This window comes from Hyla sarda, chromosome 6 (assembly GCF_029499605.1).
Source record: "Hyla sarda isolate aHylSar1 chromosome 6, aHylSar1.hap1, whole genome shotgun sequence".
In the NCBI taxonomy this organism is placed as follows: domain Eukaryota; kingdom Metazoa; phylum Chordata; class Amphibia; order Anura; family Hylidae; genus Hyla; species Hyla sarda.
The window spans coordinates 207,230,837-207,255,643 of NC_079194.1; the positions used below are offsets into that span (position 1 = coordinate 207,230,837).

The 24,807-nt window shown below is 43.9% G+C and overlaps 1 long non-coding RNA gene across 1 annotated transcript in view; it reads right to left on the reverse strand.

Moving 5' to 3' along the window:
• Nucleotides 1-24,807, reverse strand: part of LOC130276657 (uncharacterized) — a 98,302-nt gene that overhangs the window by 8,995 nt on the left and 64,500 nt on the right. The window contains exon 3 of the long non-coding RNA XR_008845206.1: nt 12,020-12,112. This is a non-coding gene — a long non-coding RNA (uncharacterized LOC130276657). The remainder of the gene's footprint in view (nt 1-12,019; nt 12,113-24,807) is intronic.

Consider the following 24,807-nt stretch of genomic DNA (forward strand, 5'->3'; position numbering starts at 1 on the left):
ACTGCGTAGAAACGTAAGCCCCCAAAATTTACAAAATGGTGTTTTTTTTTCAATTTTGTCTCACAATATTTTTTTTTCAGTTTCGCCATAGATTTTTGGGTAAAATGACTGATGTAATTACAAAGTAGAATTGGTGGCGCAAAAAATAAGCCAGCATATGGATTTTTAGGTGCAAAATTTAAAGAGTTATGATTTTTTAAAGGTAAGAAGGAAAAAACAAAAATGCAAAAACGGAAAAACGCTGAGTCCTTAAGGGGTTAAGGGTTAAAACGATACCCTACTTATATAGGTTTAATTTTGCTGTACTTCTGGAAAAAATCATAACTGCATGCAGGAAAATTAATACGTTTAAAATTGTCATCTTCTGACCTCTATAACTTTTTTATTTCTTCTCGTACGGGGTGGGACTTTTGATCGCTTTTTATTCATTTTTTCATGATATAAAAAGTGACAAAAATACGCTATTTTGGAATTTGGAATTTTTTGGGGCATAAGCCATTGACCGTGAGGTTTAATTAATGATATATTTTTATAATTTGGACATTTCTGCATGCGGCAAAGCCACATATGTTTATTTTTATTTTTATTTACACTGTTTTGTTTTTTTTTCACTTTATTTTTGCAATGTTATAGCTTCCATAGGGGACTATAACACTGCACACACTGACCTTTTACATTGATCAATGGTTTCTCATAGTAAACCATTGATCAATGATTCTGTCGCTTGACTGCTCATGCCAGGATCTCAGGCACTGAGCACTCATTCGGCAATCGGACAACAGGAGGCAGGTAAGGGGACCCTCCTGCTGTCCTACAGCTGTTTAGGATGCCGGGATTTCACCGCGGTGATCCCAAACAGCTCCCTGAGCTAACCGGCATTGGTTTACTTTCACATTAGACGCGGCATTCAACTTTGAACGCCGCGTCTAAAGGGTTAATAGCGCTTGACACCACGATCAGTGCCGCGCACTATTAGCCACGGGTTTCGCCCGTTGTTAGAGGCCGGGCCCGAACCGCTATGATGCTGTGGCCCCATGTTATAGAAAGGGAAAGGACCCAGGACGTACCGGTACGTCCTTGGTCCTTAAGGGGTTAAAGTTAAAGAAGTTCTGTCATGTCATTAGTTCTGAGTTATGCGCCAACTGGAGAAATACATTTAAAGTTGATAATAAAAGTTTTTTTTTTTTTTAAGTAAGCCCATCTCGGAGCAGATAAAAAAATAACCTCTACTCACCTCCAGCACTCCAGTGATGCCTCTGGTGTCCTTCTCCAGTTTGGCCTTCTTCCTGGTGCCCGGGCCCAATATGTCACACTGCAACTTCGCAAATTACCGGCCGAAGCAGGACATCACTGCAGCTGACCAGTAGCTGAGCTGCATTGCTGTATGTCAGCCCCCAGAAGCAAGAAGAAGACCGCACTGTGGACTGAAGCAGGACACCGGAGGCATGCGGGAGCACTGGAGGTCAGTAGAGGTTTATTTTTTATATACTTTATTTGTTTTGTACTTTAACCTGTTGGGGACGAAGGGCATACGCCCTTGCATCCTGGTACTTAAGGACGAAGGGTGTATCCATACGCCCGTGGGAATTTTGGTCCCCACCGCGCGCCGGGTGGGGACCGGACCGGGGTGACTGCTGATATCTATCAGCAGGCACCCCGTGCAAATGCCCAGGGGGGTGATTAGACCCCCCCATGTCGGCGAACGGCGCAAATCGCAAGTGAATTCACACTTGCGATTTGCGCCGATTCCGGGTCATTACGGGTCTATGTATGAATATAAGGGGGATCGCGGGTGTCTAAGACACCCATGATCCCCCTGAAGCGATAGGAGTGAGGTGGCACGGGTGCCACCCCTCCTATCCCTGCTATTGGTGGTCTAGACGCGACCACCAATAGCAGATCGGGGGTGGGGGGTTTACTTTTGTTTTCCCCATCCTGCCCACCCATAATAGGCGGGCCAGAATGGGGAAAATGAAGAGGAGCGGCGCCGAAGATCACTTATCAGTCCAGAGGCAGCGGAACGACGGTGATCGGTGGGCGGCGACGGAGATCTGCAGGCGACGTGCGGCAGAAGAGGATGGCTCCCTGGATGCGACGGAAGCCGGTGAGTTACCTAGCAACATCTAGAGGGCTACAGTCTGAGACCACTATAGTGGTCTCTAGACTGTAGCCCTCCAGATGTTGCAAAACTACAACTCCCAGCATGCCCACACAGCTGTTTGCTGGGAGTTGTAGTTTTGCAACATCTGGAGGTCCACAGTTAGGAGATAACTGTTCAGTGGTTTCTAAATTGTAGCACTCCAGATGTTGCAAAACTGCAAATCGCAGCAGGCCCAAAGAGCAAACAGCTGTCTCGGCATGCTGGGAGTTGTAGTTGCCTACCTCCAGCTGTTGCATAACTACATCTCCCAGCATGCCCTTCTGTGATCAGTACATGCTGGGAATTGTAGTTTTGCAACAGCTGGAGGCACACTGGTTGGAAAATACTGAGTTAGATAACAGAACCTAACTGAAGGTCTTCCAACCAGTGTGCCTCCAGCTGTTGCAAAACTACAACTCCCAGCATGTACTGACAGACCGTGCACGCTGGGAGTTGTAGTTTTGCAACAGCTGGAGGCACACTGGTTGGAAAATACTGAGTTAGGTAACAGAACCTAACTGAAGGTTTTCCAACCAGTTTGTCTCCAACTGTTGCAAAACTACAACTCCCAGCATGCACGGTCTGTCAGTACATGCTGGGAGTTGTAGTTTTGAAACAGCCGGAGGTTTGCCCCCCCCCAATGTGAACGTACAGGGTACATTCACACGGGCGGGTTTACAGTAAGTTTCCTGCTTCAAGTATGAACTACGGCAACTTTTTCGCCGCAACGCAAATTCCTAGCGGGAAACTCACCATAACCCGCCAGTGCGAATGTACCCTAAAAACACTACACTACACTAACACATAATAAATAGTAAAACACTACATATACACCCCCTTACACTGTCCCCCCCAATAAAAATGAAAAACGTATTGTACGGCAGTGTTTCCAAAACGGAGCCCCCAGCTGTTGCAAAACAACAACTCCACGCATTTCTGGACAGCCACTGACTGTCCAGGCATGCTGGGAGTTTAGCAACAGCTGGAGGCACCCTGTTTGGGAATCACTGGTGTAGAATACCCCTATGTCCACCCCTATGCAATCCCTAATTTAGTCCTCAAATGCGCATGGTGCTCTCTCACTTCGGAGCCCTGTCGTATTTCAAGGAAACAGCTTAGGGCCACATATGGGGTATTTCTGTACTCGAGAGAAATTGCATTACAAATTTTGGGGGGCTTTTTCTCCTTTTACCCCTTATGAAAAGGAAAAGTTGGGTTCTACACCAGCCTTTTAGTGTAAAAAAAAATTTTTTTACACTAACATGCTAGTGTTGCCCTTTACTTTTTATTTTCACAAGAGGTAAAAGGAAAAAAAGACCCCCAAAATTAGTAACGCAAGTTCTCCTGAGTACGGAAATACCCCATATGTGGGCGTAAAATGCTCTGCCAGCGCTCAACAAGGCTCAGGAGTGAGAGTGCACTATCTACATTTGAGGCCTAAATTGGTGATTTGCGCAGGGGTGGCTGATTTTACAGCTGTTCTGACATAAACCCCAAAAAATAAATACCCACATGTGACCCCATTTTGGAAACTACACCCCTCACGGAATGTAACAAGGGGTACAGTGAGCATTTACGCCCCATAGGTGTCTGACAGATTTTTGGAACAGTGGTCAGTGAAAATGAAAAATTTTATTTTTTTGTTTGCACAGCCCACTGTTCCAAAGATCTGTCAAACGCCAGTAGGGTGTAAATGCTCACTGTACCCCTTATTACATTCCGTGAGGGTTTTAGTTTCCAAAATGGGGTCACATGTGGGGGGGTCCACTGTTCTGGCACCACGGGGGGCTTTGTAAATGCACATGGCCCCCGACTTCCATTCCAAACAAATGATCTCTCTAAAAGCTCAATGACGCTCCTTCTCTTCTGAGCATTGTAGTTCGCTCGCAGTGCACTTGACGTCCAAACATGGGGTATTTCCATACTCAGAAGAAATGGGGTTACAAATTTTGGGGGGCATTTTCTCCTATTACCCCTTGTAAAAAAGTAAAATTTGGGGAAAAAAATGCATTTTTGTGAAAAAAATGTTTTTTTCATTTACACATCCGACTTTAACAAAAAGTTGTCAAACACCTATGGGGTGTTAAGGCTCACTGTACCCCTTGTTACGTTCCTTGAGGGGGGTAGTTTCCATAATAGTGTGCAATGTGGGGGTGTTTTGCTGTCCTGGCACAATAGGGGCTTCCTAAATGGGACATGCCCCCCAAAAACCATTTCAGAAAAACTCACTCTTCCAAAATCCCCTTGTCGCTCCTTCCATCCTGAGCCCTCTAGTGCACCCGCCGAACACTTGACATACACATATGAGGTATTTTCTTACTCGAGAGAAATTGGGTTACAAATTTTGAGAGGATTTTTTTCCTTTTACCCCTTGTAAAAATTCAAAAACTGGGTCTACAAGAACATGCCAGTGTAAAAAATGAAGATTTTGAATTTTCTCCTTCACTTTGCTGCTATTACTGTGAAACACCTAAAAGGTTAACACACTTACTGAATGTCATTTTGAATACTTTGAGGGGTGTAGTTTTTATAATGGGGTCATTTATGGGGTATTTCTAACCAGAAGACCCTTCAAATCCACTTCAAACCTGAACTGGTCCCTGAAAAATTCCGATTTTGAAAGTTTTGCGAAAAATTGGAAAAATGCTGCTGAACTTTGAAGCCCTCTGATGCTTTCCAAAAGTAAAAACATGTCAACTTTATGATGTAAACATAAAGTAGACATATTGTATATGTGAATCAATATATAATTTATTTGGAATGTCTATTTTCCTTACAAGCAGAGAGCTTCAAAGCTAGAAAAATGCAAAAAATTTCAAATTTTTCATGAAATTTTTGAATTTTTCACCAAGAAATGATGCAAGTATCGACGAAAATTTACCACTAACATTAAAGTAGAATGTTAGAAAAAAACTATCTTGGAATCAAATTTATAAGTAAAACCATCCCAGAGTTATTAATGCTTAAAGTGACAGTGGTCAGATTTGCAAAAAATGCTCCCGGCTCCGTCCCCAAAGGGTTAAGTGGTCTGTTTGAAGGAAAAATATTAACTTCAAGGGTATGACCCCTATTTAAGTTATTTAATAAATGTTTAAGTGGCATATGCGTAAGTGGCATGTATACACTTCACACTATGTAATTCTGCTCAGAAATTCCGGTGCAGCAGCCTCCCATTGTTTTCAATAGGATTATGCTGCACTGTTCACACTGCAAAATTCTCAAGGCAGACAATACAGCCACAGATATTTGACTCTGGACCCGTGGACATTCTTTCGGCGGACATATGATTCTTTCAAAATCTGTAGTGTGAATGTATCTTTGCAGAATGACTTCTACTTGGGTCAGAATTATAGTCTGAATTTTAATATATTGGTTGCAAAAAAATACTCTTTAATGGAAAACTGCATGAAGACATTTGTGAGTGTGATGTATTGTATGGCGTTACTTGTTTCCTTTCTCTAAATCCTGTTTCCCATTTTCAGACTCCACAGTCATTTTCATGAATAAATGTCAGTGTTTTTTTTTTTTTTTAATGGCAGATGCATCTTGTTTTATAGTTAAATGTCAGTCACCACAATATTCAAAGGAATATTTGGCAGTTGTTAAAGTTCTGCCTTTTCTAGTTTTAATTCCAGAAAAAGTAACACACCAGCTTACTTAGCATTAGCACATTGTTCACATTAGCAGCAAATAAAACCTTTCCGGCTTTTATCTTATTTGTTTAGACAGGTAAACTTTACAATCAAAGGGAAGACACTGATTAGTCGCCCATCTTCTAATTGGGTATGTGACTCCTCGCTGAGAGATTCCATTATGACTGTGTCCTAAGGTGTGAACCTATGGACAACATGAAGGTAAAACTAGCGAACCTTGTTGATTGAAACATTAATGTCACCAGCTGATCCCATATTAAGCAACATCCTGGGGCATCTTTCAGTCCTACTCTTTTCCCTAACATAAGATTTATACTATATGTCAATCAAACATGATGAATAGAGAATGCCAATCTGACCCTTAATTTGTAGGCCTGTTCATCTGACAATGGGTTTGACATATTTCGCTTTTTACTCTTGTCCATTGTGACATTTGTTGGTGTATGCAATATGTAACAGTCAAAGCTCCACTGGGCAAGCAAACTCTGCAACCTTGATGAAAGTTTGGCATTTCCATCCATTGATCAATGGATGAGTGAGTAAGAAAGATAGAAATCTATAGTGATATTTTGTTGAACTTGTCCCAACACATGAATTCTGAGTTCTGACCACACATTAAAGTAGAGCTTTCCCAATATAGAATCTAAAAATCTTATGATACCTTGAATATTTTTAAAATTGTATTTGTACATAATAATGGGAAGTAATTTAAATAACTTTAAAAATATAATATATATATATATATATATATATATATATATATATACATATATCCATCGTAGAGGGTGTGTACAGTTTGGGACCCCGTATTTTGAGTGAGAAGAAATACCCACTACCTCAAACTGTCCTTGCATTACATTGTTGACCATTCTTTTAATGTCCAATATACTGTTTTATGACAGCTAAAATTGACTAGTTTTTGTAGGGGTTTTCCAAGTTATTTTGGAGCATAGTGTCTGAGACATGTCTCAGACAGTGGCCCTCATTTACTACTGCAAACCCGACATGTTTTGTCAGGTTGTGCGCCAGATTCTGTCGCATTATGCCAGAAAATCTGTCTGTGCCAGATTTTTGCGCCAGAATTGAAAAAAAAACCAGACTAACTCTCCATTTTGCTAAGAAAAGCCGAAAAGGGGCGTGGTAACTGGGAAAAGGGGGCGTGGTCTCCGAAAATGGGCGTGTTCCCGACATTTTCACAAAAACAACATATTTACTAAGGTTTCCATATAAAATGTGGTGGATTTGAGCTGAGGAAAACCAGACAGATCAGAACATGTGTAAAAAAAAGCAAAGTGTAGGGAAAGTGGAAAATGTAGGGAAACCTTAGTAAATACCGTGGAAAATAAATTGTAGGGAATTAAAACCCGCAAAGAAACCTACACAACACTCTTAGTAAATAAGGGCCAGTGTGCGACAGTGTGCACCAGGAAAATCCAACAAAACCGACATTGCATTGTGAAAAGCCTAAAAAGGGTGTGGTCTTTCGCAAAGGGGGCGTGGTTGGTCCGAAAAGGAGGTTTCACAACTCAACCTATTTACTTTTGAATTCCCAGAAAATCCAGTGAATAAATGGATGAAAATTTCCACCTAGAAATAACAGTTAAGAAAATGTTTCCGACTTGTAAATCTGTGAATCCCCATAGTAAATATAGAGGAATCATATAAATCTGAAACAACATTTCACACTAGTAATAACCCAACACTCTTAGTAAATGAAACCCTATGTGTGTGTTTTCTTATATATTGGGTTTAGGAGACATTTATTTAGAGACATTTTAATTACAGCATTTGGCCACTAGTGAGGTCTAAAGATCACTATATTTTGGTAGGTGGGTCATCACTAGGCCATTCCAGTAAATATTGTATACAAAAGACCAGACCAGATTGGTTTCTGATCTCTTTATTTATTATTTTGAATTATAAATATAGTATAAAATATAGTGTCACAATAGGTAGGGAACAGTGAAGCCCTGTTCTCATCCCAACCACTATGCCTACCTATTTGGATGATCAACCTTAAAGGGGTACTCCGGTGGAACTCTGGTTCCAGAAAGTTAAACAGATTTGTAAATTATTGTAAAAATATGTATTTAGATATTGTGCAGCTCACAGAGTCGGTAGTGCGAGGTTAACTGAAGGTTCTCACCCTATGAGAACAAAAATACTAAATGGATAAATAATATGGATTCAGTCCTCAGCACGCCCCTAAAAAAAATATAGTATCTGGGTGGGTGTCTGTGTTCCCCAAGGAAAAAGGCAAATTAATATAGTAAATATATGTTTATTCCACAATAGCATATATTATATTTATAACAGACTTATAAAAATGAAGCGTTTCCCGCAGGGCCCTACAGTAGCGCAGTGTGATATAAAAATATATAGGAACAAGTCAGCATGACACTACAGAGCGGTATTTCAATATCTACTGCTAGAACCATAAATATAGCTAATGCTAGAACACCTAGATCAATAGGAGCATATATTGCTACACTTCTTAGTAACAGATCCTATATAAAGAAAGTGTATCTTTGGATATCACCTGTAAAAGAAATACAATGTATGTCCTGTAAGAAAAAAGGAAAACAATGTCCTCTAAATGGTAACAGTCTTATCAGTGAAGTTAGTCCTGTGGAAAAAATATTTTGCAAATGTCCTGGTGAAGGAAATGCAGTTTATCCTAAACGGGTAGAAAGCCTTATAGTATAGGTATATGTTCCAATTTGTACGGGCCGTTTATGTCGGCAATGGTAGTAGCCCAAATTTAAAAGCACCTGTTAGTCCACTCCACACTGACTCTTTCTGTAAATAAAGATACAGATATAATGTCTTGGCACTGTTGTGCCACTCACCGCACTGCTGATGGGGACCGATGGATCGTAGTCAGTTGCGTGTTGTACGCACGGTGTGCGGACGCTTTTCACCGGGGAGCTCCGACTTGGCGTCTGACGTCAGAGTCAGCTGACAGCAAGTCAGCTGACCAGGTACGGGAGCCGAATGGACGTTTGGTGGCGTGGACCACACTAGATGGTATGGTGAGCGCTTAATGCCGTAGGTGCACATGTTCAGTAGCGTCCTGATAAAGTGGAACTCCAACCTTTTGAATTAATGCTCCCACGGAGAAGGATTGTATGCTGGTCTTAGCTGGTTAGCATCAGTTAGCAGCAATACATAGTTCCATATGATAAATAGGTAATGCAGAAGTGGATTTGGTCTCTCCAGGTGCAAGAGTCCAAAAGACGCTTTTTAGCCGCAAATGTAGTGTGAACTGGCACTGATGGTCAAAGTCTCTAATCAAGTCACCAGACGCGTTTCGGGGTATCAGAGCACAAATATAAACCCCTTCTTCAGTGTTGTATCATACACCACTGAAGAAGGGGTTTATATATGTGGCATCTGTGGCCATCAAACACCCATTTATATACACACACTATACATATATATATATATATATATATATACACACTGGTGCTGGCTCTGATTGGTCAGTTGTCCAAGCCTCCTTATTGGCTACCTTCCCATCACAAAGACGGGCAGTGCAAACCCACATGGCGTTCAGTCCCCTGACAACTAAAAGATGCCCCAAAGAGTGTACAGCAGAAGATGGGCATGGCACAGGAGCCAGGACTGGGCAAAGCACAGGAAAGTGACTACGTAATTTTCAGACATAAAGGATGAATATAAGTAAAGTGTCATAACCTTAGTAATATCCCATAATTATTCATTAATATTAAAGTGCTAAATTATGCATTTCTGAATGATTCAGCAGTATGAACAATATTCATAACAACTCATAACTATTGGTTTCATGCTATATTTAGTCATAATGATCCTTGAAACTGAATATCAAAAAGCAGCAATGATTATAATAAAAGGAATATTAACCCATACCCCTCCCTATCACTGTTGAACTTGATGGACATGTGTTTTTTCAACCTTACTGTAACTATGTGACACATACTAAGAATCAGTCCAGCTGAGAAGTCATTAGTTTACTGCTCAAAATTTTTTCTAGAGTGATTTATTTCAATATGTATTTTAGTATAGATTGTTTTGTGGTGTTTCTAACAAAAAAAAATATTAAGAAATTAATCTAATAGAATTTTTGTAATAGAGTAGAATTGTAAATACCCTACATTACTTACAGTATTTTTAAATAATTCGGAAGAACAAGCTTAGAGCTGCAGGCTTTAGTATTTTTATTGTTCATATTCTTTAAACTTAATGCAAAAACAATTGAAAGTGTTAGCCTTGGTTCTGTTTCTCAAACATATTGTTTAAAGAAAAAAAGTTTAACATAATGAGTACCAAGCAATATATAGAAAAACATTGTTTTATTTTAGATGACAAAAAAACAATGGTTGTAACATCACGCTATTAATGAAGGGAAAAATAAAAGTAATAGACATAATTGAGGAAAATAGTTAGAAAGCTGTTAACTAATGATTATGTAAAGAGTAACCCATTAAACTAAGAGAAATATTGAAATGTCCTAACTTATTGATTCCACTTTGAGGGTAATTGTGCAATCATACCTTAGTAATCACTACATTGTTCTTTGTGCCTGAGATCTTTTAAGCTTTCCAAACACACGCAAGAGCTATAAGCGGAACACTCATTTGTTCAATATCTCTTACTCTCAACTAATAGTGTACATGTGCATGTTAAAAGGAACCTGTCATTACTTGCTGCCTGAACCAAGAGTCATTAGGGTGGTCCCGGTGGCCTCTTCTGGCCCCATTTGCCTTGAATTATAGATCTCTGCTCGTTTGGGTACTATGTTTGGGTATTTACGGCTTTCCCATAGAGATACCTGGAGGGGGCATGTCGGCCACCACTTTGTGCGGGGGGGGGGGCAACACACTCCCTTCCTGGGGACTGTCAGGCTGCAGTGCAGGAGATCGCAGGGGGTCCCAGCAGTAGAACTCCCTACAATCTAAAATATCCTTTGGATAGGTGATATATTTTCCTGCACTGAAATACTCCTTTAAAGTGTACCTGTCAGTAAATTAGTATGTTACTCAGTACCTAATCATGACCACGTACATCAATTTTCATGCCCCTATCACCTATATTTATTATAAAAAAATACCTCTTTTCATTAGCTCACAGTGATAGAAATCCTCTCAGGTGAAGGGGGTGTGTCCCTCCGGTGTGGTGGTGGGAACTGATTGGTGTGTCTGCCTTGTCCATGAGTCATCTCTTGTCCATGCATGATGCTGCTGCAGGACTGCTTAGTGCCCCAGTAGGTATGGGGACCCATAGTGGTGGGATTTTCAAGAGCTGTTTTCATTATTAAATATTCAAAATTTTTAAACATCTATATTACAAATGGTCTTAAATTTTTATCAGTAACAACATACAAACAGTTTTTGGATCTTAAGCTGGGCAAAGTGAGCATGTATCTATAATGAGGAGAGTCAAATAAGACAACTCTAGAGGTGGTTTATCTCACACAGGAACAAAAGATTGGTAATACTGAAATCCAACATGCTTGATTTTTTACTCCCTCTAATGCTCCTTTCACACTAGTGATTTCTCCGTTATTGAAGTTCCGTCGCATGTTCCTTCACGATTTTCGGCGAAACCCGGCCGTTACAAAACTCCTGACGGCCGAGACTAAATCGCATTGCAACCTATGGGATTTTGTAACTGCCCGTTTGCACCCGTATATGCCCGTAATTTATTACGGAGGTTATAAAGTGACGGGACATTGTGGCGGAAAAATTACTGCATGCAGTAATGCGTGGGCATCTTTAGTCATTGAACTACCATAACCTTCAAAAATTAGAGTAGACTAGACTGATTCAGCAACTCAAGTTAATACTGTTTATATAACATCTGAAGACTCCAGAATAGTCTCCATTAAAAACAGTAAAAGACATTGCTTTATGGCACCAAGACAACTGATGAAAATCTTCATTGAACAGATAGATATAAGGGCAGACAGAGTCCTTTCAAGATGGTATCCAAGCAAAGGATCTGGATAGGTGACATTCGTTTTACATGCTGTACTAGTAGAAGATGGGGGTAGGCAGCAGACAAAAGGTATTGGCCAGAAAACTATCTAGGTCAATATCAAGATTTTTCAAGCAAACTCCTTTGGACAGATCAAGAACCTAAACAATCATATTGCTAATCAATCATATGACTGATAAGATCCAGATACTGATATTTCCATTTTCTTTATTTCATTTTATGTACATTATTAGGAGAGCAGCCATCTTACCTGATCTTTTTTAACAGAATTTGTCTGGCCCAGACTATATTCACTAAAATGAGATCAATTTAGATGTTTCACTGCACTGACAGCCACAGAGAACTGGAACCAAGAGACAGAGGTAAGAATTACATGGTTTTGGCATGGCACACTGAATGTAAAGATGTTAGGCATTTATTTACTGTAGGATCTCCTTCAATCTTTGTGAGAACTCATAAATATCATTAAAAAAGTGGCCTTACACATGAGACAAATAAACAAAGGTAATACAATCAATGGGATCAAGGTGCAGTAAGGCTGATGTTACCATAATGCAGACAAGGTGGCTGCCTTAGGGCCACTGATTCTGCTGAGCCATGGGTGGGGGGAGGAATCTGAATCCTCAGCCACTCAATGGCAAGGGGTTCAGAGATTTAACTGCATGCTGGAATGCCAACATATTACTGTGCTGGAAGAGCAGGGGTGGCTGTGCAGCAAAAAGCAGCTTTGCCTATGTAGAAAAAAAAAACTTGCACCAACTCAGACTAACAGTTTCCTAATGGCACATCGGTTGGATTACAATAGGTTAACAAACTTGTTCAACATATTTTATATTTTCCATAAAAATAAGGAAATATACTGAGATTTGTCTAATTTGGTGAATTTGGTCAGATTCATTTCAAAATGGGTAGTTTCCAGAATTGCCCATGCATAGTATGTACAGGAGACCCTGTACTCACAGTACTAGAGATGAGCGAAGCTGACGAACCCAAATTCGTTACGAATTTCATTAAATATTCGATTTGCAATGAATGCGAACATCGCCGGGATTCTATTGCGCAAATCGCTTCATTAAACTCCATTTCCTGTGGTCCAGGCTCCAGGGCATCTAAAATGGCAGATCCACATGTCAGTACATGTGGCAAGGAACGCTGGGAAGGCGGGAGGGCAAGGCAGGAAGGGAAGTAGATGGGATGACCCTGAATCACATGCAGGATGCAGCCTATCAGCAGCCAGTCACCCCTTTTTGTGCTACAGCACTGTTGTGTTCTGCTGGTGTTGTGCAAAAATATGTTTTTTTTAAGCGTACTGTACCGCATTTTTCTGCCCTCATAAGTGCATAACATATACATACATCTAAATAGTGTACTATTTTGTACCTGTTAATCTGTCAAGGGCCTATATACTGTAAAAGTCCAGGCAAAAGTAATCACGAGCTGGTGTTTTACTAAAATAAGTTTTTTTTTTAAGCGTACTGTACGAATGCCCTCATAAGTGCATACCACATACCTACATCTAAGTGGTGTACTATTTTGTGCCTGTTAAAGGGTTACTCCGCTCCCCAGCGTGTTACTTCGCTTCCCAGTGTCCGGAACATTGAGTTCCTGAACGCTGTGTGGGGGCTTCCGTGTTCACGCCCGCCCCCTCGTTACATCATGTGACATCACGCCCCGCCCCCTCAATGCAAGTCTATGGGAGGGGGCATGACGGCCATCGTGCCACCTTCCCATGGACTTTCATTGATGGGGCAGGCCGTGACGTCAAGAGGGGGTGGGCCTGAACACGGAAGCCCGCACACAGCGTTCAGGAACTCAATGTTCCAGTGTGAGGGGGAATTTTGCGGATGCTGCGGAGCGGAGTACCCCTTTAATCCGTCAAGGACCTACATACTGTGAAAGGACAGCCAAAAGTAATCACCAGCTGGTGTTTTACTCCAATACGTTTATTAAGCGTACAGTAGCACATTTTTATGCCCTCATAAGTGTATACCACATACCTACATTTAAGAAGTGTATTAATTTGTACTTGTTAATATGTCAATGGCCTAGATACTCTAAAAGTCCAGGCCAAAGTCATGACCAGCTGGTGTTTTACTAAAATACTTTTTTTAAGCGTACTGTACCGCATTTTTCAGCCCTCATAAGTGCATACCACATACCTACATCTAAGTGGCATACTATTTTGTGCCTGATAATCTGTCAAGGGCCTATATATTGTGAAAGGACAGCCAAAAGTAATCACCGGCTGGTGTTTTACTCCAATACGTTTATTAAGCGTACTGTAGCGCATTTTTCTGCCCTCATAACTGCATACCACATACCTACATCTAAGTAGTGTACTATTTTGTACCTGTTAATCTGTCAAGGGCCTACATATTGTGAAAGGACAGCCAAAACGAATCACCGGCTGGTGTTTAACTCCAATATGTTTATTAAGCGTACTGTAGAGCATTTTTCAGCCCTCAGAAGTGTATACCACATACCTACATCTAAGTAGTGTAATATTTTGTACCTCTTAATCTGTCAAGGGCCTAGATACTATGAAAGGACAGGCCAAAGTAATCACCAGCTGGTGTTTTACTAAAATATGTTTTTTTAAGCGTACTATACCGCATTTTTCTGCCCTCATAAGTGCATACCACATATGTACATCTAAGTAGTGTAATATTTTGTATCTGTTAATCTGTCAAGGGCCTACATACTGTGAAAGGACCGCCAAAAGTTATCACCGGCTGGTGTTTTACTCCAATACGTTTATTAAGTGTACAGTAGCGCATTTTTCTGCCATCATAAGTTCATACCACATGCCTACATCTAAGTAGTGTACTATTTTGTACTTATTAATCTGTCAAAGGCCTAGATACTCTGAAAGGACAGCCAATAGTACACACCTGCTGCTGTTCTAGACAAATACTGTTTTAAGCGTAATGAAGCGTATTGTACTCCCCTCATATACGCAATAAGTATGTCAGGAAGAGTAGTGCCAGGATGTTCACAGAGGAGTGGCAGAGGCCTAAAATCATCAGGCGCAGGCAGAGATCGCAGCTGAGTAGGGGTGTGTGGCAGCCGGAGTCGCAGCGAGAGGTCTGAGCTCCCGGTGTAAGCTAGCAGTCGTGTGGCGACCAGCAACCCAGCAGCCGTGATTGATCGGTTCACTCGGTCATCCACTTTATCCCAAGTGAGGTTCACTCGGTCATCCACTTCATCCCAAGTGACATCCGACACCCCCAGTCAACAGTTGGTGGGTTCCTTAGACTCAACCCTCAGTTGGCATGGCCCTCATGCTGCTGCTGCCACCTTCAGGCTCTGTCATTGTGCTGCTCTATTGTCTCCTTATGCTAATGCTACCACCTCCAGGCTCTGTCATTGTGCTGATCTATGGTCTCCTTATACTGATGCTGCCACCTCCAGGCTCTGTCATTGTGCCACTATATGGTCTCCTCATGCTGATGCTGCCACCTCCAGGCTCCCTAATTGTGCTGCTCTATGTTCTCCTCATGCTGATGCTGCCACTTCCAGCCTCTCTCATTCTGCTGCTCTATGGTCTCCTCATGTTGATGCTGTCACCTCCAGGCTCTCTCATTGTGCTGCCATGGATACTGTAAAACAAAATTACGGTGCTGGTCCCCAGTTTCAGAAATTCCTTGAATTAGGGTCACTTTCAGAACTCCTGATGCCACCTCCAGGCTGCCTCATTCAGCCACTATATGGTATTCTCATGCTTCAGCTACCTCCAGGCTGTGCCATTCATCCAATATATGTTTTACTGATGCTTTAGCCACCTGCAGCCTGTGCCATTCATTTAATATATGTGTCATTAAGCCACTATATGGTCTCCTCATGCTTCAGCCAACTCCAGGTTGTGTCATTCAGCCAATATATGTTTACTGATGCTGCTGGGCTTGAGCCTAAAAAAAATTTATGGTAGCACTAGCTACCCTAAATCTTCAATTTAAATTTCAAAATTCATATTTTATTCTTAGGGATTGTGAAGCCCTGGTGTCTACTCATGCTACTGCCAACTCCAGGCTGTACCATGCAGACACTATATGGTCTCCTCATGTTTCAGCCAACTCCAGGCTGTGTCATTCAGCCAATATAGGGTTTACTGATGCTGCTGGTTGTGGGCCTAGACATTTTTATGGTAGCACTAGCTACCCTAAATCTTCTATTTAAATTTCAAAATTCATCTTTTATTCTTAGGGATTGTGAAGCACTGGTATCTACATATTCTGCTGCCAACTCCAGGCTGTTCCATTCAGCCAGTATATGGTTTATTTATGCTGCTGGGCCTGAGTCTGGACCTAAACATTTTTTATGGTAGCACTAGCTACTCTAAATCTTCCCCTAAACCAGGAGTAGTCAAAGTACAAAATCGCTAATACCAGAGAAGAGTCATAGAGCGGAGCCAAAGGGTCAAAATACCAGATGTAACAGATACAGTATAAAGCTAGCTAGGAGTTCAAACTGAGTTCTTTAGCAGGCAATGATTGGAAGTAGACTGCCAGCCTAAATAGGCCCAGACCAGGTGCTCACAACAAGGTCAGCTGACCAGTCCAGACAGCTGGGCATACCCCAAGGCAAAACAAAACAGAGAACGAGCTGTCAGAATTGTTTAACCCCACAGTTGCTGACAGTTACACAGTTTAAGCATTGGAATGTTACAGTTAACTCGACAGATGGTTAAAGTCTGACAAGATCATTGCAACTCTTTTTCTCATCTTTGCACAATACAAATATTGGATTTTTTCAAGGTTTGTACGCTTCATAAAGACAGACTGCAACTGCTATGGGGCCCTAAAAGAGAGGGGGCCCAGTACTGGTTGGTCCCCATTAGCTACTAATAGAAAACTGTTCAGGACTAAGCTCCTTAGGGAACTGAACTGCCACCAATTAAAGCGATATGGTTGGTGGTCTAAAGTTTATTGAAAGCTAAGGTGTGGGGCAGAGGGGGCTATAGCAGTGGTGGATCCAGGGGGGGTAATGGGGCAGTTTTGGGGGGACTGTGCTGCATACCTAATGTGGGGGAACTAGCTGCCAACCTAATGTGGGGGGAACTATACTGCCCACCTAATGTGGGGGTACTATGCTGCCAACCTAACGTGGGGAACTATGCTTCCAAATGTGGGGGAACTGTACTGCCATCCTAATGTGGGGGAACTATACTGCCTACCTAATGTGGGGGAACTATTCTGCCAACCTAATATGGGGCCACTATGCCTCCTACCTAATTTGGGAGAACTATACTGCCTACCTAATTTGGGGGAACTATGCTGCATACTAAATGTGGGGGACTTATGTTGCATACTTAAAGGGGTACTCCACTGCCCCAGCATTCAAAACATTTTGTTCCGAACGCTGGGTGTGGGTTGCGGGGGTCGTGACCTCAGGGCCACACCCCATGTGACCTCATTCCATTTCCCCTCAAAGCAATGTCTATGGGATGGGGCGTGTTGACCACCACATGAAACTCTGACCACCGTCTGAGACTAGACTCTGGATCCGGGGTATGAGGGGAATAAACACCAGACCTTTGTATCCTGGGGGGAAGGGGGGGGGGAAATCAGACACAATAATGCAGCCGGACTCGTCAGCGATCAAACAGAACTTTATTGACAGCGGGTGCAGCACACCTGCTGTCAATAAAGTTGTATTGGATCGCTGATGAGTGCTGCAGTATTCTCATTCCTTTCTGGCTACATTTGATTGGGACACTTACCCTCTAGCTGATGGTGCACCGCCTTGATCCACTGGCGTTATTCCGTGAGTCTGTATCCCTCTTCCTATGTGTCGGCATAGATTTTGGCAGCATCGGCATTCCTATCTGAATTACTCAGACACAATAATAATGAACTCCATAATGGGGCCCCCACTGGATATATTTTCTTATCCAAAATGAGATTCAACATGAGATCTCCACAACTAGTGCTTCTTCTCATCTCTTTATAGCACCTGCATACAGTATCATTCTTCTTGTATAACTATCTTTTTAATGCATGAATAAAGAAGGTTTTAAACCCAGTCTTAATAAGAGCTGTATGCTCCAAAGTAAAGACTGACTTGAGCTGCTATCATAGAGCTTATCAAGATACCTGGGAGGTAAAAGAAGCTCGGGCAAAACATTAATTAGTGAATAAAACCGCCTATAAGTGACTTGGAGCAAGCCTGTGAGAAAAAACTAAAAGGTCAACTGCTTCGGTTTGGAGCATTCTCTACATTAACCAAATAACAAATGTCATGCAGTGTATGCTGGCTGTGCTAGCTGAAAGCCAAAGGAGACAAAATGAATATTCCTCGGTTTTTACCTCTCTTCTTTATATTTGCTTTATTTGCTTCGACCCAAATTCTCCCTTCATTAGCAGCTTTAAATTATTATTTTCAGGTGCATCATCATAAGCTCCTGGGACATCAAGCTACCGTTCTTTCCGTTTTATTTCTCTCCATCAATTTTATTTTTTATTTTTATTTTTTTTCTGCAAGGTCAAATAAACAAATCAGATTCACATAAAAAAAGAATGAGTGCCCCCTTGGTGGGGTTAATGTTTTTGAAATGCAGCAAACCTTTTAATGCATAGTGACCCTTATGACATCATCTTTCTGAACCTCATACATCAAAATTAAATGATAAACTCTTTGGGGAATATCAGTGATTGCAAAATGCCATACAGAGGGCTTCATGATCATATAGCTGAGAGAAAGCGCACTGGTTATGTGTTTTTGGAGAAGTAATTGAATTAGCTGAATCAAAAAGTGCTTTTCCAATAAGAGTGATGAAATGCACAACAGCTTACAACATCAGTTCTTTAAATCCCTTGTTTTCACACAATATTGCTCTTTATTAATTCTTTATTTTTATAGCACACACAGATTCTGCAGCGCTGTACAGTGTTCACTTAAATTGGTCAAGCACGACTAGTAGGTGTTACAAGCTAAATACATATTCATCGTATTATGTGGTTGTCATGTTGAGCAGGATAAAGTGCAGTCCTGAGCTCACCCAGACCACTGTCCCCGCCTTTTAGGGTGCCTAGCTCCTCAATAAGATAGCCCCAATCACTGCGCCAGACCCTACTTTACCACAGTGCAATGTGTAGTAAAATCCAGTACAATAAACAAACACTGTACAGAAGTCAAGGAAGCAGGTAAGGGCAGAATGGGCTAACAAGCATAGAGGAAGGAACAAAACACCGGATAAACAGACAAACAGTGAAGAGTATTCAGATGGGCCGAATCCAAACCTAGAGTGCTAAACAGAAGAATGGGGGGGGGGGCTTACCATGCGCGCTGGTTGGATGCATATTTGCAGAGCTCCGCCGCCGGACCGCCAACCAGAACCATTCCCGCTACCACTATTGGGACCCGCCGCTCCAAGAAGGGCAACAAGCGCACCTCTCCCTCCCAGGCACCCGGTGTGCCCATCTCTAACTTCTTTGCGCCGCTGGGGGGGTGCCGGAGCCTCCAGACCCTGGCTCCCCCTGGCTGGCACCATTTTCCTCGGCTTCTTCATCACGGCTTCTGACTCTGCCCCCCGCAGTGAAGCGCACGGGGAGCCAACAGCAGTCTGCGGGCCAGAGCCCAGGAAGCGGGATACAGCATGTGCTACAGGGAGGTCAACCACCGAGACAGTCCCCCCTCAGGTCTTCCCGCTCCTACTAGACCTGCCAGTGGAGGAGGATAGGATCCGGCAGCTGACCTGTTATACAGCCTGCCTTTCTCCAGCTCAGCTACCCCCTGTGAGGACTCTCCCAGCTCCTCTGCAGCCACAGCCATATTGTCGGGTTCCCTCCCCTCATCAGGGACACCGTGGGCAGCTGAGTCCCTCTCCCCTAAAATTACCCCTGTTGGCACACAACTGGACAGTGACATTATAAGTAAGCCTTAGACACCTGCCTCTCCCCTCCTCCTTGGATGCTCCCCAGTTGCCATTGAGAGACCCACAGTCTCCGGCTTCTTGTGTGTCCCCCCCCCCACCTCCAACTGACCCTTCCTGGGGCTCCAATGCAAATAGCCCCTGGCACCTGACTCCACCTGCTCCGGGCCCATCAGCTTTTGCTCCCAGGGATTTGGAACCTTCTTTCCAAGCCTCCCTGCCGCCCTTGTCCTAGTGCGGACCTCCAATGCATTCCTCCCAGCTCTCTTCTCCCTCATGCTGATGCTGCTCAAATCCTGCAATCTCACCCAGAACTAAAAACGCTGCTGTCTTTTCTTCCTACAAAGCAAGATCTGACGTCCCTTACTGAGGACCTCCATTCAGCTTGGCGCCAAGATATTCAAGTGGTCCAATCGGAAGTTGAGTCCCTGTCATCTAAGGTGTACTCTCTTGAATTCTTCTGTTCTTCAGTGCAGAAATCAGTAGATGATCTTCGCTCTACGGGGGTGTTGCATGCTTCACTTCAACAACTCCTGCATTCTCATATGGATGACCAAGAAAATCGAAACTGCAGGAACAACATCTGCATTAGGGGCCTTCCTGAGGCCACCCGAGCTGAGGACCTCCTGCCTACGGTAATTCATATTTTCAACTCCATCCTGGACAGAGCGGCCCAATCTCCGATTGAAATTGATAGGACTCACAGAGCTCTTCGACCCCCCACCCCCAGCTCTGACCCCGCAAGACCCAGGGATGTGATATGCCACATCCATTATTACTCCCTCAAGGAGGACATTATAAAAAAGGCTTGCCTTCTCCGAGAGAGTAACTTTGCACTCCATGCCCATCACCAGGTAATTTCGTCCACATTGCGTTCCATGGAGGACCTCTTCCTGCAGACCTCTGGCTTGGAATCGTGTCCTCTTCCCAGCTGGGCAGAACTGTTGGCAGACCCGTTTTCCTCTCTCCAGATGCCAGTGGTCCGACAGAGACAGCCTCCTCTGGATTGCCCTTCTTCTCAACCCCAATGATCACGACGACGACGCAGCATTTCTGGTTCTGGTGATGATCCTCAGGGCTCCATGAAACATTGATGACTGCTTGTCCTCCACTGGTTCTTTATGTTGAGTAGAGGGATGTTTCCTGCCCCTGCATTGCGCCCCCTAGGACATTCAGTAAGTTTAGGGGTGCGCCCTCCTTCCCCCTGTTGGTGGGTCATATTGGTCACTGGGGGGTGGGTGTGCTGGTGAATTTTTTTCCCCATACTTGGTTATCACGAGTCTCCAACCTTTAGTTTACGCCCTTAGGGCTCATAGTGCCCGATTGGGGTGATTTTTTTCTTTAGTTTTTTCCTCTCTCCGGCTTCTTCCCCCTTGGTCCTTCTCCCCTGTTTTTCTCTTGTATTCTACCTCAAAGTGCAAAGTCTGCCTCATGGCCTCACTTAAAATTGCATCTCTGAATATCCAAGGCTTGAATATCCCTGAGAAGAGAGTCTATGCATAGACAGTGAGCTTACATAGTTTACCTGCAGGAAACTCATTTTCTCCAGGACCAGGCCTAAGTGCTTCATAATATGTACTACCCAGTCTGGTATCATAGTAGCTGCCTGTCCCAGAAGGTGAAGGGGGTTGCGATCCTCTTTCACAAATCCCTGTTGGTCCAGATCCTAGATACTAAACGGGATGGGGAGGGTTGCTATGTGTTTATCAAATGTCTCATGCAGGGGGGAATTTACACCATAGCTAATGTCTATGCCCCTAACCATGGACAACTGACCTTCCTGAGGGAGATGATTGATACTCTGACTGTGTTCTTCCAGGGACTTCTAATAGTATGTGGTGACTTTAACTTGACTTTGCTTCCTTCCTTAGATAGCTCCTTGGGTGCTTCAGCCCTGTCCTTCTCGCAACTGAACAGGATTCAACGCCTCCTTTTTCCCTCCAGTCTGGCCCTTGGAGACTGACTCACCCGGACACACGTGACTATACATTTTACTATCATGCTCACAAGGTATATACAAGGTTGGATTATGTTTTTGTCAGTCACTGTCTTCTTCCCAGCGTACTTTCTACCTCAATAGGTTCTATGTCTTTTCGGATCATGCCCCAATCTTTTGTGAGCTGTCGCTCCCTAGTGGTGCTAAGAAGTAGTTTGCCTGGAGACTGAATGAATCACTTCTTTCTAATATGCGGACCTTAAGAAAGCAATCTTCAATTTTTTCCTGCACCATGCGATTGACCGCTCTTCTCCTCAATGTCATTGGGAAGCACTGAAATGCGTGCTCCATGGTACTTTAATTAAACATGGGGCTCGCCCTAAAAAGGCGGCAGCTCACAAATTACAAGTCTTGCTCCAGCAGTTGCACTCGTTGGAGACTCTCCATAAATCGTCCTTGTCAAAAACTGTCCTTCGGGACCTGCTGAAAGTGCACAGGGAAGTCCAGGTGCTCATTGAGGCCTCTTAAAGGGCCTTTAATGCTGTCTCAGCTGTGTCCCCTTTCCCCCCTTCCTTTCTACAGGCCTCTATATCTGTTATTCTTAAGGAAGGCAAGGACCCAAACCTGTGTCAGAGTTATTACCCAATCTCCTTGATTAATGTTGACAACAAGATTTATGCTAATTTGCTGGCCCTGAGATTAACCCCCTTGCTGTAGACCCTGGTTCACCCGGATCATGTGGGTTTTGCTCCTGCTAGAGAGGCTAGGGATAATACCCTGAAGACCTTTTATCTCATTCATCATGTCCAATCTACTCGAGAGCCCTGCATTTTGTTATCTCTCGATGCCAAAAAGGCTTTTGACTGGGTGAGCTGGGTCTTCCTGAGGGGGGTCCTCTCTCACCTGGGACTGGGCCCCGTTATGCTGCAATCTATCTTTGCCCTGTGTGATTCCCCGCTGGCTCATGTTCGAGTGAATGGTGCCCTGTCATCACCCCTGACCATTCAAAATGGTAACAGATAGGGGTGTCCCTTGTCCCCCCTCCTATATGTTCTAGTTATGAAACACCTGTTACAGGTGATTTGGTCCTGTGAGGAAGTGAGGGAAGTTCTGATAGGGGACACTCATGTGAAGTGTGCAACTTTTGCAGATGACCTTCTCCTCTATATTACTAGCCCAAACACTTCCCTCCTGGCTTTGCTGCTGTCTCTCATCGCTGAGTATAGTAGATTTAGTAATTACAAGCTCAATCTTACCAAAAGTGTGTCTCTTGACGTTTCATTGGGGTCCTCGGGAATTTCCTTATTTCCTTACTCTGTAGAAAATTCTCCTTTCAGTGGGTGGCTACTTCTTTAAAATACTTGAGGGTTCGTGTCCCAAGTAACCTCACGTGCACCTTTGACCTGAACTTTGTTCCCCTCCTCTCTACTTTCCTTCCTGACATCAGTAAATGGGACCACAGGGACTTTTCCTGGACAGGGTGGGTGAACATCCTAAAAATTAACCTGTTTCCCCACTTGCTCTATCTCTTTCAGACACTCCCTATTTTTTCTCCCTAGGACTTTCTTCCAAACTCTGACCTAACTCTTTACCCGACTGACCCGACTAGTATGTTTGGGAATCCTCGGGACACAGGCTGGCACACTTGACTCTTATTAGGTCTTAAAAGGACGGTGGTCTGGCAATGCCAGATCCCTATCTTTATTATCTAGCTGCTGTGTCTTTCCAAATACTAGATTGGTTTCATAATTCTCGATCTAAGCTGTGGGTCTGTCTCGAGAATCTCTTATCCCCACTGCCCCTCACTGCCCTCCCCTGGACTAGACAGTCTTATTGGACAGCAGCACATTGTTTGCGTCTTCCCTGGGGTGCACGAGTGGTGCTCCGAGTGTGCCATCCTTACCTTATTAAGGCCGAACTGGTGTAATCTGGTGGGCCCCTCGTTCCGATACGAGATAACCCTGAATTTTCACCCGGCTGCCTCTCTGGCTCTTTTCTGCGGAGACGTTTGTGTTTTCTCATGTCCTCCACTTTCAATCCCTCAAGTCTCTGGTGAAGATTCTGGGGGGCTCATCTCCGCTGGCGGTGCAGTCTTGGCAATATAATCAGTTATCCCACTTCAATCATACTTGGCGACAGTCCTCAGGGAGCCCCTCCCTTTTGAGAGCCTTTGTATTGCCTCATTTATCCTTTATCCTTGTTACGCCTAGCGCTCCGGGTCCCCGCTCCTCCCCGGAGCGCTCACGGCGTCTTTCTCCCTGCAGCGCCCCGGTCAGTCCCGCTGACCGGGAGCGCTGCACTGTCTTGGCCGTTGGGGATGCGATTCGCACAGCGGGACGCGCCCGCTCGCGAATCGCATCCCAGGTCACTTACCCGTCCCGGTCCCCTGCTGTCATGTGCTGGCGCGCGCGGCTCCGCTCTCTAGGGCGCGCGCGCGCCAGCTCTCTGAGACTTAAAGGGCCAGTGCACCAATGATTGGTGCCTGGCCCAATTAGCTTAATTGGCTTCCACCTGCTCCCTGACTATATCTGACCTCCTCCCATGCACTCCCTTGCCGGATCTTGTTGCCTTGTGCCAGTGAAAGCGTTTAGTGTGTCCAAAGCCTGTGTACCTGAACTTCTGCTACCCATCCTGACTACGAACCTTGCCGCCTGCCCCCGACCTTCTGCTACGTCTGACCTTGCCTCTGCCTAGTCCTTCTGTCCCACGCCTTCTCAGCAGTCAGCGAGGTAGAGCCGTTGCTAGTGGATACGACCTGGTTGCTACTGCCGCAGCAAGACCATCCCGCTTTGCGGCGGGCTCTGGTGAAAACCAGTAGCCTCTTAGAACCGGTCCACTAGCACGGTCCACGCCAATCCCTCGCTGACACAGAGGATCCACTACCTGGAAGCCGAATCGTGACAGTAGATCCGGCCATGGATCCCGCTGAGGTGCCGCTGCCAAGTCTCGCTGATCTTCCCACGGTGGTCGCTCAGCAATCGCAGCAGATTGCCCAACAAGGACAGCAGCTGTCGCAGTTGACCGCCATGTTACAGCAACTTCTGCCTCTGCTACAGCAGCAACCATCTCCTCCGCCAGCTCCTGCACCTCCTCCGCAGCGAGTGGCCGCTCCTAACCTACGCTTGTCCCTGCCGGACAAATTTGATGGGGACTCTAAACTCTGCCGTGGATTTTTGTCTCAGTGTTCCCTGCATATGGAGATGTTGTCGGACTTGTTTCCTTCAGAACGGTC